The sequence below is a fragment of the Pipistrellus hanaki genome, assembly GCF_964339955.1.
Source record: "Pipistrellus hanaki genome assembly, chromosome: 17".
NCBI classification, from domain to species: Eukaryota; Metazoa; Chordata; class Mammalia; order Chiroptera; family Vespertilionidae; genus Pipistrellus; species Pipistrellus hanaki.
In genome coordinates this window covers 46,135,895-46,150,350 of record NC_140519.1, presented here as the reverse complement: position 1 = coordinate 46,150,350, position 14,456 = coordinate 46,135,895, and the positions used below count along the sequence as shown (strand labels likewise).

The 14,456-nt window shown below is 59.1% G+C and overlaps 1 protein-coding gene across 1 annotated transcript in view; it reads left to right on the top strand.

The window, feature by feature from the left end:
• The first annotated feature begins 2,832 nt into the window (after positions 1 to 2,832).
• The window catches only part of CYRIB (CYFIP related Rac1 interactor B), a 103,703-nt gene continuing 92,079 nt past the window's right edge, over positions 2,833 to 14,456 (top strand). The window contains exon 1 of the mRNA XM_084864731.1: positions 2,833 to 3,359. The gene's annotated coding sequence lies outside the window, so the exon portion shown is untranslated. The remainder of the gene's footprint in view (positions 3,360 to 14,456) is intronic.

Sequence of the window (14,456 nt, the reverse complement as noted above, 5' to 3'; positions counted from 1 at the left end):
TGCGTCTCCGGTGACCCTCCGGGTGCGTGGTGTCCTGTCCCCCCCGCCTTCTCAGCTCCTCCTGCCTGGGGCTTCTGCCATGGAGCAAACCAGCTCCTCCTTGGTCTTCCCCTGTCCCTGCTGCCGTCCATCTTCCCGGCATGACCGTCTTTTCCAAAGAGCCCTGCCCCTCAGGGTGTGCCCAGGTAGGGCGGCTTCCGTTTGTCATTCCTGCCTCCTGCGATGCTTCAGGCTGCATCGGCTCCAGGACCTGCTGGTCCGTCTTTCTGGCCGCCCGGCCGTTTCCGAAGAGCTCTCCTCAGACAAATCCACCCCACCGGCCTTCTTCTGTTTTCTCTAATTCAGTGTTTTTCAACCTTTTTTGGGTAAAGGCACACTTGTTTCATGAAAAAAATCACGAGGCACACCACCATTAGAAAATGTTAAAAAATTTAACTCTGTGCCTACATTGACTATATATAAAGTAATTCTCTTGAATAGGAATCAAATAAACACAAAGAAAGTACTTTATAATTACTTTATTATGAAATATTAAGTAAACAAAATAGTGAAAAATTATAAAATTCTTGTCTTGTCTGCACCTACGGCACACCAGGCAACATCTCGCGGCACACTAGTGTGCCGCAGAACAGCGGTTGAAAAACGCTGCTCTAATTACTTTCACAATTTAACAAATAATGCATGCCTCGCTGGTGTAGTTCAGTGGTTGAGTGTCGACCTATGAACCAGGAGGTCAAGTTCAATTCCAGGTCAGGGCATCCCCCCCCCGGGTGTCTCGGGCCCTGGTGGGAGGAGCCGAGGCCAGAGCCCCGGCCCTCTCAGCCTGACGCTGTCCGGTGAGCAGAGCTGCGTCCATAGGAGCTGGGCCTTCAGCTCAGGCGCCTCTGAATGGAGCATAAGGTAAGCGTATTCCAGCCCCTGCCGGCGCATTCCCTCATTCTCCTCTGCTTCCTGCACCCCCACATTGAACCCTTTACATTCACCCATCGGTTTGCATTCCCCAGCGTACCCGCAGTGATATTGCCCCAGCATCACTATCACTGCGATGGCAGCAATGGTGACAGCTCTCTGCTGGCTCCTACCAACGCGCTACTTCATTCAGCTCCCCAGAACCTAATGACGTCGTTATTGTGAATCCCATTTCACAGGAGAGCAAACTGAGGCTCAGCGCGGCTAAGAGCTGGGGTTTGGTGGGAGACGATCTGGGGTTCTCGCCCGGCTCCGCCACTATGGAGTCAGAAGGACCTCCAGCAGATTCCACCTCTCTTCCAGCTCCAGCGTCTTGCGTAACCCGGGCGTGCTGAACCTGCTTCCCGGGCTGTCACGGGAATTCAATTAGATGGGCACCACGTCTGGCACCTGGCAGGTACTTAAAAAACGTCTGGAATTTTTACTGCGCACGAGAAGCAGCCAAGAGAGAGACTCAGCCCAGCTCTGCTCCGATTCCAAACCCTGTTCCTGCTCCTGCTCCGGCTTCTCCTCCAGTTCACCGCCCCAGGCCCAGCCGCTGCTCTCTCCTTTCCCGTCAGGCCCTGAGCCCTGATGCTGGGGCAAGCTTCCAGATGTTTCTTTTCCCCCCTTTGCCTCAATGCCTCTCCAAACTTCCAGGAAGGTTCCCGCTCCATCACCTGCTCCCTCTTAGTCCCTCCCTCCCAGGTTCCCCGGTCACCGTCCCCGCTCTGTCCTCCGGCTGCTTTCTGCAGAGGCCCTCAGGACCAGGCGCCCCTCGGAAGTCAGCTCGGTGCCCAGCTCCTGGCCCCGGGCCTGGGCAGGACCGGGCTTTGGGCATGTTTGTTAAAGAACCCCATGAGTGATAGCCAGGCAGGTCAGCCCTCGGTGTCCCTGGCACATCCCAACCCCTCGGGGCCTGGGCACAGCGGGAGAGCTGGTGTGGAGGTGCAGAGCGCAAGCTTCCCCGGGGACTCTTTGCCCTGCCGGGCGGAGGTCAGGGGAAAGGTATTCTGAAGAACATTGTCTCTATTCCTGGGACACTTTGGTTGGATTTCAGAACAGTGATGGGATGGGCTTGAGGGCTGGGGAGCGAGGCAGAGGGAAGCCCCATCCCCTAGGGGTGTCGAACTCAATCAGAGAAGGGGCCAAAATCTAAAATCCAGCCTAAATCGCGGGCCGAATGGTTTACTGAACAGTCATAAACTGACAATGTCATAAACTGACAGCGGAGTGCAGTGATGACAGCGCGGTGCGGGCCACATTGCAAGGCCTGGCGGGCTGGATTTGGCCCGCGGGCCTTGTGTTTGACACATGTGCTAGGGCCTCGGCGGTCCCGTTAGATGGGGGAAAGGGCCATCTTTGCTGGTTCAGACCCCGGGGAAGGTGGGTCCCCGTTATTCCGGAAGCTGTAATTACAGCGAGGAGCTTATTGTCTGGGAATCTCTGGACTGAAAGTCCTGGGGAGCCCCTTCGGAGAGCACAGACACCCCCTCCCCGGTCCAGCTCTATTTCCTCCTGGCACTAAGCCACTCTACTGTTATTGCTGCCCCCCCCTCTCCCCCCACCCCACAGGGACCTGTTTAGGCTCCGCTGTGCCCCCAGGGCCTGGCACCGCCGGCACTCAGCAGGCCCTCTGCACAGGTCCGGGGAGGAGTGCATGTTCTGGATGCACACGCTCCCCCTGACCCCGCTGCGGGGAGGGCCGGACCCGGCTCACCCTCATCCCCAGCGCGCAGGTGAGGGGATGCGGGCCCTGCCTGGCACGGAACGTGCTGGCCCGGAAGGCCAGGGGACTCGGGTTCGACTGGCGCCCTGCCCGGCCCGCCGTGACCTCGGGCCCTCCCTCTGCGCCTCCCGGAGCCGGGGTGCCCTCCTCCGCGCCGGGAGGGCGCCGGGCCGCGGGCGCTGCGGCGGTGACTCGCCCAAGGTCACCCCGGCCCCAGGCCCCGGCGCCCGTGTTCGGGGGGCGCCCGAGCCGATCGGCACCGCGTCACCCCCCGTTTTGGGGTGCGGGCCTGCGCGGGGCGGTCCCCGGGCGCTGACGCGGGGCCGGTGCGCGGGGGGAGGCGCTGGGCGGGCGGGGGGCGGGCGTCCTCCTTTTGTGCGAGCGCCGGCGGCGGGGCTCGGCGAAGGTAAGCGGCGCTTCCTCTTCCTCCTCCTCCTCCTCCTCCTCCTCCTCCTCCTCGCCGCGCCGCTTCCTTTTATAGCGATTTCTCGCCCGGCCCCCGCCCGCCCGGGCCGCTGCCGCTGCCGCTGCCGCCGCGGCGGGGCCGCTCGCGAACCTGTGGCCGTGACGTGCGCCCGCCAACCCGGAAACGGCGCTGCGACCCGAGGCTCCGCGCCCAGCCCGCGCCCGCCGCCCCCCGGCCCCGATCCCCGCCGCCCCCCGCCCGGAGCCCGGCCCCCAGGTACGTGTCCGCCCGGAGCCGCGGGCCGGGAGGCGCGGGTGCAGGGCGCGCGCTGGTGCGGGGAGAGGCGGGTGCGCCGGGCCGCGCCGGGCGCCGCTGGGGTTTGGGGGGTTTGGGTGGGAGGGACGCCGCTGGGGTTTGGGGGGTTTGGGTGGGAGGGACGCCGCTGGGGTTTGGGGGGTTTGGGTGGGAGGGACGCCGCTGGGGTTTGGGGGGTTTGGGGGGTTTGGGTGGGAGGGACGCCGCAGGGGTTTGGGGGGTTTGGGGGGTTTGGGTGGGAGGGACGCCGCTGGGGTTGGGGGGTTTGGGTGGGAGGGACGCCGCTGGGGTTTGGGGGGTTTGGGTGGGAGGGACGCCGCAGGGTTGGGGGGTTTGGGGGGTTTGGGTGGGAGGGACGCCGCAGGGTTGGGGGGCGGAGGAGGGACGCCGCAGGGTTGGGGGGCGGAGGAGGGACGCCGCAGCGTTGGGGGGCGGAGGAGGGACGCCGCAGGGTTGGGGGGCGGAGGAGGGACGCCGCAGGGTTGGGGGGCGGAGGAGGGACGCCGCAGGGTTGGGGGGCGGAGGAGGGACGCCGCAGGGTTGGGGGGCGGAGGAGGGACGCCGCAGGGTTGGGGGGCGGAGGAGGGACGCCGCAGGGTTGGGGGGCGGAGGAGGGACGCCGCAGGGTTGGGGGGCGGAGGAGGGACGCCGCAGGGTTGGGGGGCGGAGGAGGGACGCCGCAGCGGGGAGGCCGCGGGGCCCCGAGGATGCTCGGGGCCGGGCAGGGGGGAGGGCGCGGGGGGCGCACGCGGGTCCCTCCAGCCCGGGGAGCGCGCCGCGGAGCCCGCGCCGGGAAGGGGGGCTCCGGCCGGCCGTCCCCGCCCCCCGCCGGCCAGGTGAGGGCGCAGGGCGGACCCGGCGCGGGCCAGCTCCCCGGCGAACTTCCATCCGGGGCTGGCGAGGCCAGCAGCCGCTTAGAATTGAGGAACTGGAGGGGGGAGCGGAGTCTCCACGGGCCTCGAGACTTCCTCCTGGGGCGAGCACCCGCCCTGCTGAAGGAGCACTTCCTCTTTGCCCTTTATCTTCCTTTCCATTCTCTTTATTTTTAAATGGAAGTTCACGGTCAGCCCGCGGTGGGTGGCGGCCCCGGTAGCCTGCAGGGCTCTTCTGGGGCTGGAACACACACACTCCCGGGCTCGAACCTGCGTCCTGGGTTGGGGTGGGAGGAAAGAGGAAGCGAGGACTTCCCCGGCGGTCTTGGATTCCCACCTGGTTGCCAGAAATGGGGGGGGGGGGGGGGGGGGGAGGGGAGGAATTGAGCGGAAGGTGCCGCGAGGAGTGCCAGGTGGACTTTGCCCCTCTGGTTGAATTCCTGGTTCTGCCGCGGAATGGCTGTGTGACCTTGGGCCAGTCGCTGGCCCTCTCTGAGCCTCAGGCGCTGCTGGGTCTGCAAAATGGGTCGCCTTGAGTTGGCTCTAGAGAAAGTGAGCCTGGACTTCCTGAAGGCCAGGAGGGGTGCGGTCAGGGAAAGTGTGGTCAGGCACTGTTCCTTTCTGGCTCCCCACTGCCAAGCAGGGGTGCCCAGGGCACAGGGAGGTCCCCGTGGGCGTTTGGGAGATGAATAAGTGGATGTGAATTTGGAGAGGTGAGTGGGTGTGGCTCCACAGAGTTGTCTTCCTCGCTCCGTCACCTCCATCCCGCCATCCCCGCCATCCCCGGAGAGCCACGTTCAGCCACCTGGGGTCTGTGTGCGGCCCCTCCCTGCCCAGGAGGAGGATTGCCTTGGGAAGAGGGAGACTCCTGGCGAAGAGGAGCTGGCGCTGGCTTCCCGCCTGCCCCTCCCCGGGAGAGGGCATCCATCGGGTGGAAGTGGCGGGGAAGCCTGGTTCTGATGGCCGGGGCCAGATGCCTGGCGCGGGCCGAGGCCCAGGCGGGCTGCCAGGCTGACAGCCGGGCTGGGTTCCCAGGCCCAGGGGTTCCTGTAAACGCGGAGGAAGCGGGGCGAGTGGGTTTTCCCCCGTGGCGGGCATGCAGAAGTGGTCAGCTGGCCTGGGCTCTCTTCCTGCAAGTCGGGGGGGAGGGAGGGAGGGAAAGGCACATTGTGATTTGCATGTTCTAGAGCCCTGGAGGGGCGGAGCGTACGGGCCGCGGGGGTGAGGGTGCCTTCGGGAGGTGAGGGTGCACAGGGGAGGTGAGGGTGCCTTCGTGCCCGGCGGCTCCTGGAATGGCCCTCAGACAAAGGCCCGGCGTGCCTGTCTGCCTTCGCTTCGGGAGATCTTCAAGTCATTTCGCTTTTTCCGACGGCCGTCCTTTCTCGTTCTTTCTCGGCTTCCAGAGGCTCTGTGTCCCTTTGGGGTGCCCAGCTGTGCGTGTGTCACCTCTGGAGGGCAGGAGCCGAGCCTGAGGGCAACGGCAGGCACCTCTGCCCGGCCAGCTGCAGCTGGAGCCAGTGCAGGATCGTTTATAAGCTGTGGCGTGGTGCCCGTCCGGCGTGGCTCCGTGGCTGAGCGTCGACGATGAACCAGGAGGTCACGGTTCGATTCCCGGTCAGGGCACAGGCCCGGGTTGTGGGCTCAATCCCCAGTGTGGGGTGTGCAGGAGGCAGCTGATCCATGATTCTCTCATCATTGATGTTTCTATCTCTCTCCTTCTCCCTTCCTCTCTGATACCAATAATTTATATACATACATATGTAAATTTATTTATATACATAATGTGGTGTGGCCATGGTTACCTGAGGAACAGCCTTATTCTCCTTTGCTGAGACTTGAGAGAGTGTAGGGTTTGGCCCAGGACCCTCAGCCGGTAGGGGGCAGATTCCTATGGGCTTTGGCGCCATCTGAATGGCCTCTGTGTGTCCTGGCGCCTGGCAGGCTGTCTGGCATAGGCGGGCACGCGGTCCGTGGTTTCTGGCAGAAGGAACAAAAGGGGAAAGGTTTCCCCATTGCTCTCCTCGGAGGTACATTCTGTCTCCACCCCAAGGTCAGCGCACTGGCCTGTAGGTGACCTTGACACTGTTCTCTGGCGGTTCCTCCCAAGTGTGTCTAGATTTCCCCTTGTGCAACCCCAGTCTCTGCCAGCTCTTACCTCAGGGTCCAGCGCTGTGACAGGAGGGACCCCTGGGGGATGCGGGAGCCAGGGGCTGGGGCCTCAGTTCCAGCATTTCCCCTGTCTCCTTGATTGCCTGTGGCTTCGCCGTCCGGGACTCGGCCATCTTCCTTGCAACCGTCTTCCTGCGAGCATCATGGAGGCAGCGCCGTGTCGGAGAGAAGTCAGGTTTAAGACTGTTACCCTTTAGGCCGTAAGGCTGGCCAGGAAGCCTTAGACAGGTCACCGACCCCTCACAGCCCTCTTTCCCTCACCTGTCCACAGGCAAAGCACTCCCACCTCACCATCTGCCTTCTCACTGGTTTCCTAGTAAGAGATGGGATCATGGATGGTGGGGTGGTTTTGCTCATTGGGATCGGGTGAGTGAGGCCCTTAGCACAGGCCCCCATAAATGGCTATTGTCATCAGGACTGTTATTATCATCAAGAGTAATTATCGTAGCGCCCTAGCTGATTTGACTCATGGAGAGAGCATCAGCCTGCAGACTGAAGGGTCCTGGGTTCGATTCCAGTCAAGAGCACGTACCTTGGATGCAGACTTGATCCCAGCACAACCCCCGCGCCCGGTTCCGGGGCCTTCCACTCGCTCTAAGGTGAGCATTAACAATAACAACAAAAAAGAGTCATTTTCGCTGTTTTTCAACGAGTCCAAGCATTGCAGAGGCCAGAACCACTCCTCCCTCCGTAAACTTGAACTACACCTTCTCCGGAGAAGTAAATGGAGTGGGGGTTGGGGGGCACTTTTATTCTTTTCCTTTCTCCCTGTCGGGGTGGGGACATGTGCTGAAGGCCTGAGGAAGGAGAAGGAATCACTGCGATCCTGCTCCTCATCCATTTCTGAGGGTAGAGGGTCCCTTTCTCTCTCCCTCACAAAGTCGGCTCTTTCTGTGTCTGACACCGGCGTCATACCTTCTCACACTCGCGGCGACTCCTTCCCGCGGAGGCCTGACGCCCCCGGGTTCTCAGAGGGACCTGTCGCCTCCGTAGAGTTTTGGCAGTTGGCCCTGGCTGGGCTCAGCAGGTTCGATCCCCCGTTGGGGCACATACAGAAATCAACCCAGTGAATGCATAAATACATGTTTCTCTCTCCCCTCCCCCTCCTCTCTTTCTCTCTCTAAATCAAATACAAATAAAAAAGAAAGAACTTTGGCAGTGAAATCTGATGGTCTTTTTTTTTTTTTTAAATAATATATTTTTATTGATTTCAGAGAGGAAGGGAGAGGGAGATAGAAACATCAATGATGAGAGAGAATCTTTGATTGGCTGTTTCCTGAAGGCTCCACACTGGGGATCCATCCCACAACCCGGGCCTGTGCCCTGACTGGGAATCGAACTGTGACCTCCTGGTTCGTAGGTCCTCAACCACTGAGCCATGCTGGCTTGGCAAGTCTGGCAGTCTTTTTTTTTTTTTTTTTTTTAATATATTTTATTGATATCTTACAGAGAGGAAGGGAGAGAGAAAGAGAGCCAGAACGTTGATGAGAGAGAAACATCGACCAGCTGCCTCCTGCACACCCCCCACTGGGGATGTGCCCGCAACTATGGTACATGTCCTTGACCAGAATCGAACCCGGGACCCCTCAGTCCACAGGCCGACGCTCTGTCCACTGAGCCAAACCGGTTTCGGCAAGTCTGGCAGTCTTAAAGGGAAGGGGTGATTGGCCTCAGCCAGTTGGGAGGAAGACGATTTTGTAGCCAAGGATACATAAGGTTAAGGTCCATCTTATTTTCCTCTATTCGCTTCTACTTCTAGAGGCAGCATGCATATGGACGTGGGGGCCAGACTGCCTGGGTTCCCATTCTGGTTCCTGGTTCTGCTACTTCCGTGCTCTGTGACCCTGGGCAAGATTCTCTCTCTCAGAGTCTCTCACCGCTCAGGTGAGGACGAATAATCTCCACCTGCAAGGCTTTAGTGAAGAGCAACGCAGAGGCAGGATGGAGGTCCGCCCGGCCCCGTGCATGGCACAGAGTAGGTGCTCAGCAAATGCTGGTGACTTTCCTCCCACCCTCTGGGCTCTTCTGGGCCCTCCCCCAGTCCCATGGTCCTGTCCCTCCACCTTTAAAAAATGTTGTTATTCTTTTTAAAAAATTTTTATATCTTCATTGATTTCACAGAGGAAGAGAGAGGGAGAGATAGAGACATCCATGCTGAGAGGGAATCATTGATCAGCTGCCCCCCCCCCCCCCCCCCCCGCATGCCCCCTCCTGGGGATTGAATCTGCAACCTGGGCATGTTCTCTGACTGGGAATCGAACCGGGATCTCCTGGTTCATAGGTCGATGCTCAACCCCTGAGCGACGCCAGCCAGGCTGTCCCTCCGCCTGTAGGGCCCCAGTCTCCTCAAGGAGTCCAGCCTGTGGCTGTCAGCTTCGTCCCAGACTCAAGTTCCGGCTTCTGAGCTTTCTCAAACCCGCTGCTGGCTGGTGGTCGCAGGGCAGCATTCCTGGGACGGAAAGATGGGGCGCAGAGCTCGTCAGGTGGAGCCCCTGGGGCCCCCCGGAGTCTCCCTCTCCCATTGATGTCTCTCCCTCCTTCGCAAAGACTTCCTAGCTGCCATCTGCTGCGGGGAGGAGCCAGGCGCTCAGGAACACACAAATAGCCAAGTCGGCGAGGACATTTGTTTAATGAAGCATTGCTGAGAGTGATTTTTATAAATATTTAAGATCATCTGAAGCCATTAGAGGAATGGCAGGGTTTATTAAAACGCCGAAACGGGGTTTTGGAAGGGTTCCTTTCCTTTCCCCGCGGGAGGGATGTCAGGGTGGAGACTGAGGGAGGGACGGGGCGGGCCCAGGGGGGCCAGTGGGGCGGGCTGTTGGTTTCTGCTGTCGGGGTGGCAGCTGTGCAGTCCCTCATGTGTGGGGGCTGGAGGGCGGGAAGGTGAGGGCAGCCAAACCCACAGGACCAAGGTGGAAGCTGATGTTGGTTGCAAAGCGACATTTTTGAAAGCCATCTGGGCCAATGGGTCACCCGTGCCAGGAATCACCCTGGGCTGCACCTTTCAGATCCGCTTGTGAGTCACTGGCAGGCTTCTGGAAGGTTCCTGAGCCCTGCAATGGCCCAGAAATGGGGGGCTTTTTTTTTTTTTTAAAGTTCTTACCCAAGGACATGTTTCTATTAATTTTTAGAGAGGGAGGAAGAGAGAAACATCAGTGTGAGAGAGAAACATCAATCGCTTGCCTCCTGCACCGGCTCTGACTGGGACTCGAACCTGTGACCTTTTGGCATATGGGACGATGCTCTAACCATTTAGCAACCCGGCCAGGGAACTGGGAGGCTTTTGGTTGCCCAGTGTGAGGGATGTGAGTAGGGACACCTCAGAGCTGGGAGGGAGTTTGGAGCAGTGCTTCCCACACTGGAGTGTACCGTCCCCTAAATCTCGGGGATCCCCCTGCAGACTCTGAATCAGAGCCCCGGGGTGGGCCAAGTTCACGCATTTCTAACCCTTTTCCACGTGATGGCGTTTGCGCTCTTCCCGCGCTCTGCTGCGTGCGTGGTCCCACTCTGAGTAGGGGGAGCTGGGCGGTCCCCACTCCCCTCCTTCATTCGGGACCAGGATGGACACTGAGGATCCAGGTCTGAATGTGACACCGGAGGTTCCTGAGGCAGCTGATGGCTCAGTTAGTGGAGGAGGCAGACTTGTCCAAGACACGCATGACGGGAAGACAGAGGCCACAGGCCGCGGGAGAGCCCGGAGGGGTTGAGAGGAGCTCCGCTTCGTTAGCCCTGCAGGACTCTCCCGGAGCTCGAGGTGGGGAGGAGCTGGCGGGCAAGAAAGGGGAGAGCATGAGCCTGCCGGGCCGCCCACGTGACCGTGGTCTGGAAGGACTGAGTGGGACCTCATGCTCACAGTTCCAGGTTGTAGGCATCCAGTATCATTACTTTATTTTAGTTATAAATACATTTTTGTTGATTTCAGAGAGGAAGGGAGAGGAAGAGAAAGATAGAAACATCGGTGATGAGAATCATTGATCGGTTGTCTTCTGCACGCCCCCCACACTGGGGATGGAGCTGGCAACCTGGACATGTGCCCTGATCAGGAATCGAACCGTGACCTCCTGGTTCATAGGTCAATGCTCAACCACTGAGCCAAGCCGGCCGGGCAGACATCCAGTATTTTTAATGTAACGGATGAGAGAACCGGGACCCAGAGGGGGAAGGAAGCATCTTGCCCAAGAAGCTGAGTCAGGACTGGAACCCAGGTCTTCTGGCCCCCAAGCCAGGCTTTCACAGGCTCCATGGTGTCTGCCCATGAGGCTCTGAGGCCATGGGGATGCTGGGACTGGACTTCCTTTCCCAGCACCAACGATTCCTCTGCCCCTGCCCTTCCTTTGGCGGGAGCCTAAGCCCTTAGGTCCACGGAGAAAAGGAGGCCCAGCACCGGATAAGAGAGACACCATGTCAGAGACTAAGGGCCTCCTCTCCCCACCAGTGTCCTTGGACAAGAAGAGGGAGGGCAGCCCTGGCCGGTTTGCTCAGTGGATAGAGCATTGGCCTGTGGACTAAAGAGTCCTAGGTTCCATTCCAGTTGAAGGCACATGCCCAGTTTGTAGGCCCGATCCCCAATAGGGGGTGTGCAGGAGGCAGCTGATCAATGATTCTCTCTCATCATTGATGTTTCTATCTATCTCTCCCTCTCCCTTCTTATCTGGAATCAATAAAAAAAATAAATAAATAAATAAAATAAAATAAAATAAATAAGGGGGGAGGACAGTGAAGTGCAGTCCTGCCCAGGAGTTAAGGATGGGAAGAGGCAGGGCCGAAAGGGGAAGAAAGCTCCATCCTTTACTCGTCTGCTTTAGAGGGTCTCTGGCTGGCCAGGGGCTCTCTTCAGAATTTAAACTCAGTGCTGGTCCAGCAGACACTGTTGCACTGAGGTGCGGAAGGACCCTGGCCCTGCCCCTCCATGACTGTGTGACCTTGAATCATGGCACCTGGGTGAGCCAGAACTGTCACGGGTAAAACTGGGCTGATCTCACCTGCCTCCTAGACGTTTGGAGGACTCGGTGAGCTAATATGCATAAAAGCTCCTAGCCACAGCCCCTGGCAAAAAAAATCTCCAAAAATGTATCCCCTCCCCCAAGACATAGTCACAGGTGGGCGAGGACCGATTGTCCGGTGCTAATTCTGGGCCAGGGCTATCCTTCCGGCAGAGATATGGGGTATGAACTTGATGGCAGGGCAGGTATTTCTTTAGGATAATTTCAAACCGTGTGGCTTTCTGCAAACTTGAACCCTGGGGCTGGCCCCTCTGGGGTTCTCCTCTGAAAGGGGACTGTGGTGGGGTGAGGAACCAGGGGCTTTGGGGCCAGGTACGTCTCTGTTCACATCTGGCTCTGTAACTGGACAGTCTTTTGCAAATGGCATCCGGGTGCCTGTTTTTGTGTCTTGTTGTGGTTCTTGACTCAGAAAATGTCTGAATGTGCCTGGCTTAGAGCTGGGGTCTACGAGGGGCCCAGGAATTGGAGTCCCTGGACCCATGCAGCCCTGGGGGCTGGGACTCTGGAGAGGAGTCTGAAGACTCAGGCAAGTCTGTGCCCTGGCGCCAGCTTTGCTCAAAACCAGAGTTGAAGTAGAATTCAGAAGTCAATGTGGAAGTGAAACTCGGGCAATAACATCCTAAAATGTCTGCTCTGAACTCTGGTTTTGGGTAACTGCTCTGAGCTCCCGGGGCCCCAGGGACCAAGAGGCACGTACAGATCAAAGAGTCCTGCTCGTGAGCACACAGTGGTCTCTTCCAGTCATTTCTGAACCTGCCTTCCTGGCTGTCAGAGTTCAGTTTGTTGTGGAGGAATCGGGCCCTCCCTGCTTGTCAGCCACAGTAATTGAGTACCTACTATGCGCGAGGCCTTACTATGAGTACCTACGATGTGATGGGTCCAGGTAAGGAATGACTACTGAGCCCCACTGCTACCCAACACAAGTCCTTACGGGCCTGAGCAGCTTGGGGGAGGCGGGACCTTGGGCTAAGGCCCAGCTTGGGGGAGGCGGGACCTTGGGCTAAGTCGAGCCCAGCGCTTGGCCCTTCCTCGTCACTCAGGAATGGGAGATGCCCTCTGACTAGGATTGACGGTAGCAGGGAACTCGCTGGATGCCAGACGATAGACAGAGCAGCCGGTGGATGCAGGAGGAGCAGGAACTGGGCGTGAGGCTGCGTGTCTGATCCTTTGCACAGGCGTTTTCAGCCCAGACCAAAGCCTCTCTAATAACGCAGCGCCCATCAACATCGTGTTGTGGGGGCTTTGTGATTTGGGGTATTTTTGTTGGTCTTCCCCAAATAAATAACAGGTTTTCCTTATCGAGTTTGGGCAATGTTTACTTTGTTTATCTTTTTTTTTTAAAGATTTTAAAATTGATTTTTGGAGAGAGAGGAAGGGAGGAGAGAGAGAGGAACGTCGGTGTTGTCGCGTGTCAGGGACGTCTTCAGACTGCGCAGTCGTCCCATCCCAGTGGCTGGTGACAAATAGGACACGTGTGCCATAGTGATTTCTGGGGTCTCCCCTCTCGAGTGTGATTACTTTGGAGGGGGTTTCGGGGGGACACAGCTGTTCCGGGCTGGGAGACCCAGCGGACAGGAAGGGCGCAGCCGCCCTTGGCCTGGCGAGGTCTGACTCACTGGGTTTGAGTAAAAGCAGTCTCTCTGGTCCCAAGAGCTTCTAGATTTGTTTCGAACCCTTATGCCTGCCCTTGAGCCCCTGGGAGGTGCCCCTTTGTGGGGTTGATCAGAAAGGGGCTCCTGGGCCCACAGGGCGGGGGGTGGGGGGACCCAGCCTTTGGAGGTGACCCCCTCCCCGAGGCCCTGCCTCCAGGGGACCAGCTCTTTCCCAAGCACCCTTTCTCAACGCCTGGTTTCCTGGTTTCGGTGGTGAAACTGGCGGGAGGCAGGGGAAGTGTGGAAAGACATTTGCATGCTTCTGGCCTGACCTTCGCTGAAGCAAATGCGGAATCAACAAGGTCTGGCCTTCAGCGTGTCCCCCGCCCCCCCCCCAGGCGCCTGTCCCTGCGACCGTGACCGGAGCGTGGCTGGGAAATGCTGCTCTCCACGTAAACATCTTTGTCCCGAGACCTTGGGCGCTTAACGCTGAGAGAAAGGAAACCCGAGCTTTTGTTCGGATCCTATTAGCCAGCGGCGGGGGGCAGGAGGCGGGCGTCTTTGCCCGCAGGGAGCTGGCCCCCGTGCCTTATGGAGCTGGTACTCCATCAGGGAGACTCCGAAACGCCGATGTGCAGAGCCAGGGATGCAGAAAACCCAGCGGGGGCGGTGTGCTCCCCGCGCGGCGCCCGGGAAGGTGTCACCCTCGCGGGCACCCGCAGCTCCTTGCCGGTGGCCCACGGCATCCTCCAAAGAGCAGCCCAGAGAGCCCGTCTCTGGGGGACTTCTCTGTGGACACAGGGCTACACCAAGATCTTCACACTATGCCCGGCTGGTGTGGCTCAGTGGTTGAGCGTCGACCCAGGAACCGGGAGGTCACAGTTCAAATCCCGGTCAGGGCGTGAGCCCAGGGTGCAGGCGTGATCCCCAGGGAGGGGTGTGCAGGAGGCAGCTGATCCACGATGCTCTCTCATCATTGATGTTTCTCCCTCTCCCTTCCTCTCTGACATGAATAAAAATACATTTTTTAAAAAAGCTCTTCACAGGAACAAAAGAAATCAGAAACCACCGGGGTGTCTGACAGTAACTGATTCTCGCACCGGTTATACTGCCGTCACTCAGAGGCTGGGAGGGAGCCGAGGAAAGCAGTCATTTTTAGGGAAAAGCTTGGAAGGAAACACACAAAAAGGGTGTGGAGGTGGCTGGAGGCTCTCTTCCTCTCTCTCTCTGACACGCTTTCTGTAATGCGGTTCTGTCATTTCACCCCGTCCCCTCCTCTCTCCTCCTCCCTTCTCCTCTGAGGAACTAGGACTCCTCTGTTTCCAGGGACGGAAGAGACCAGCGTCCTGATCCCCTCGTAAGTGTTCTGCAAGGAACAGACCAAACTCACCAACACACAGCCCAGGCCGCAGGAGAGAG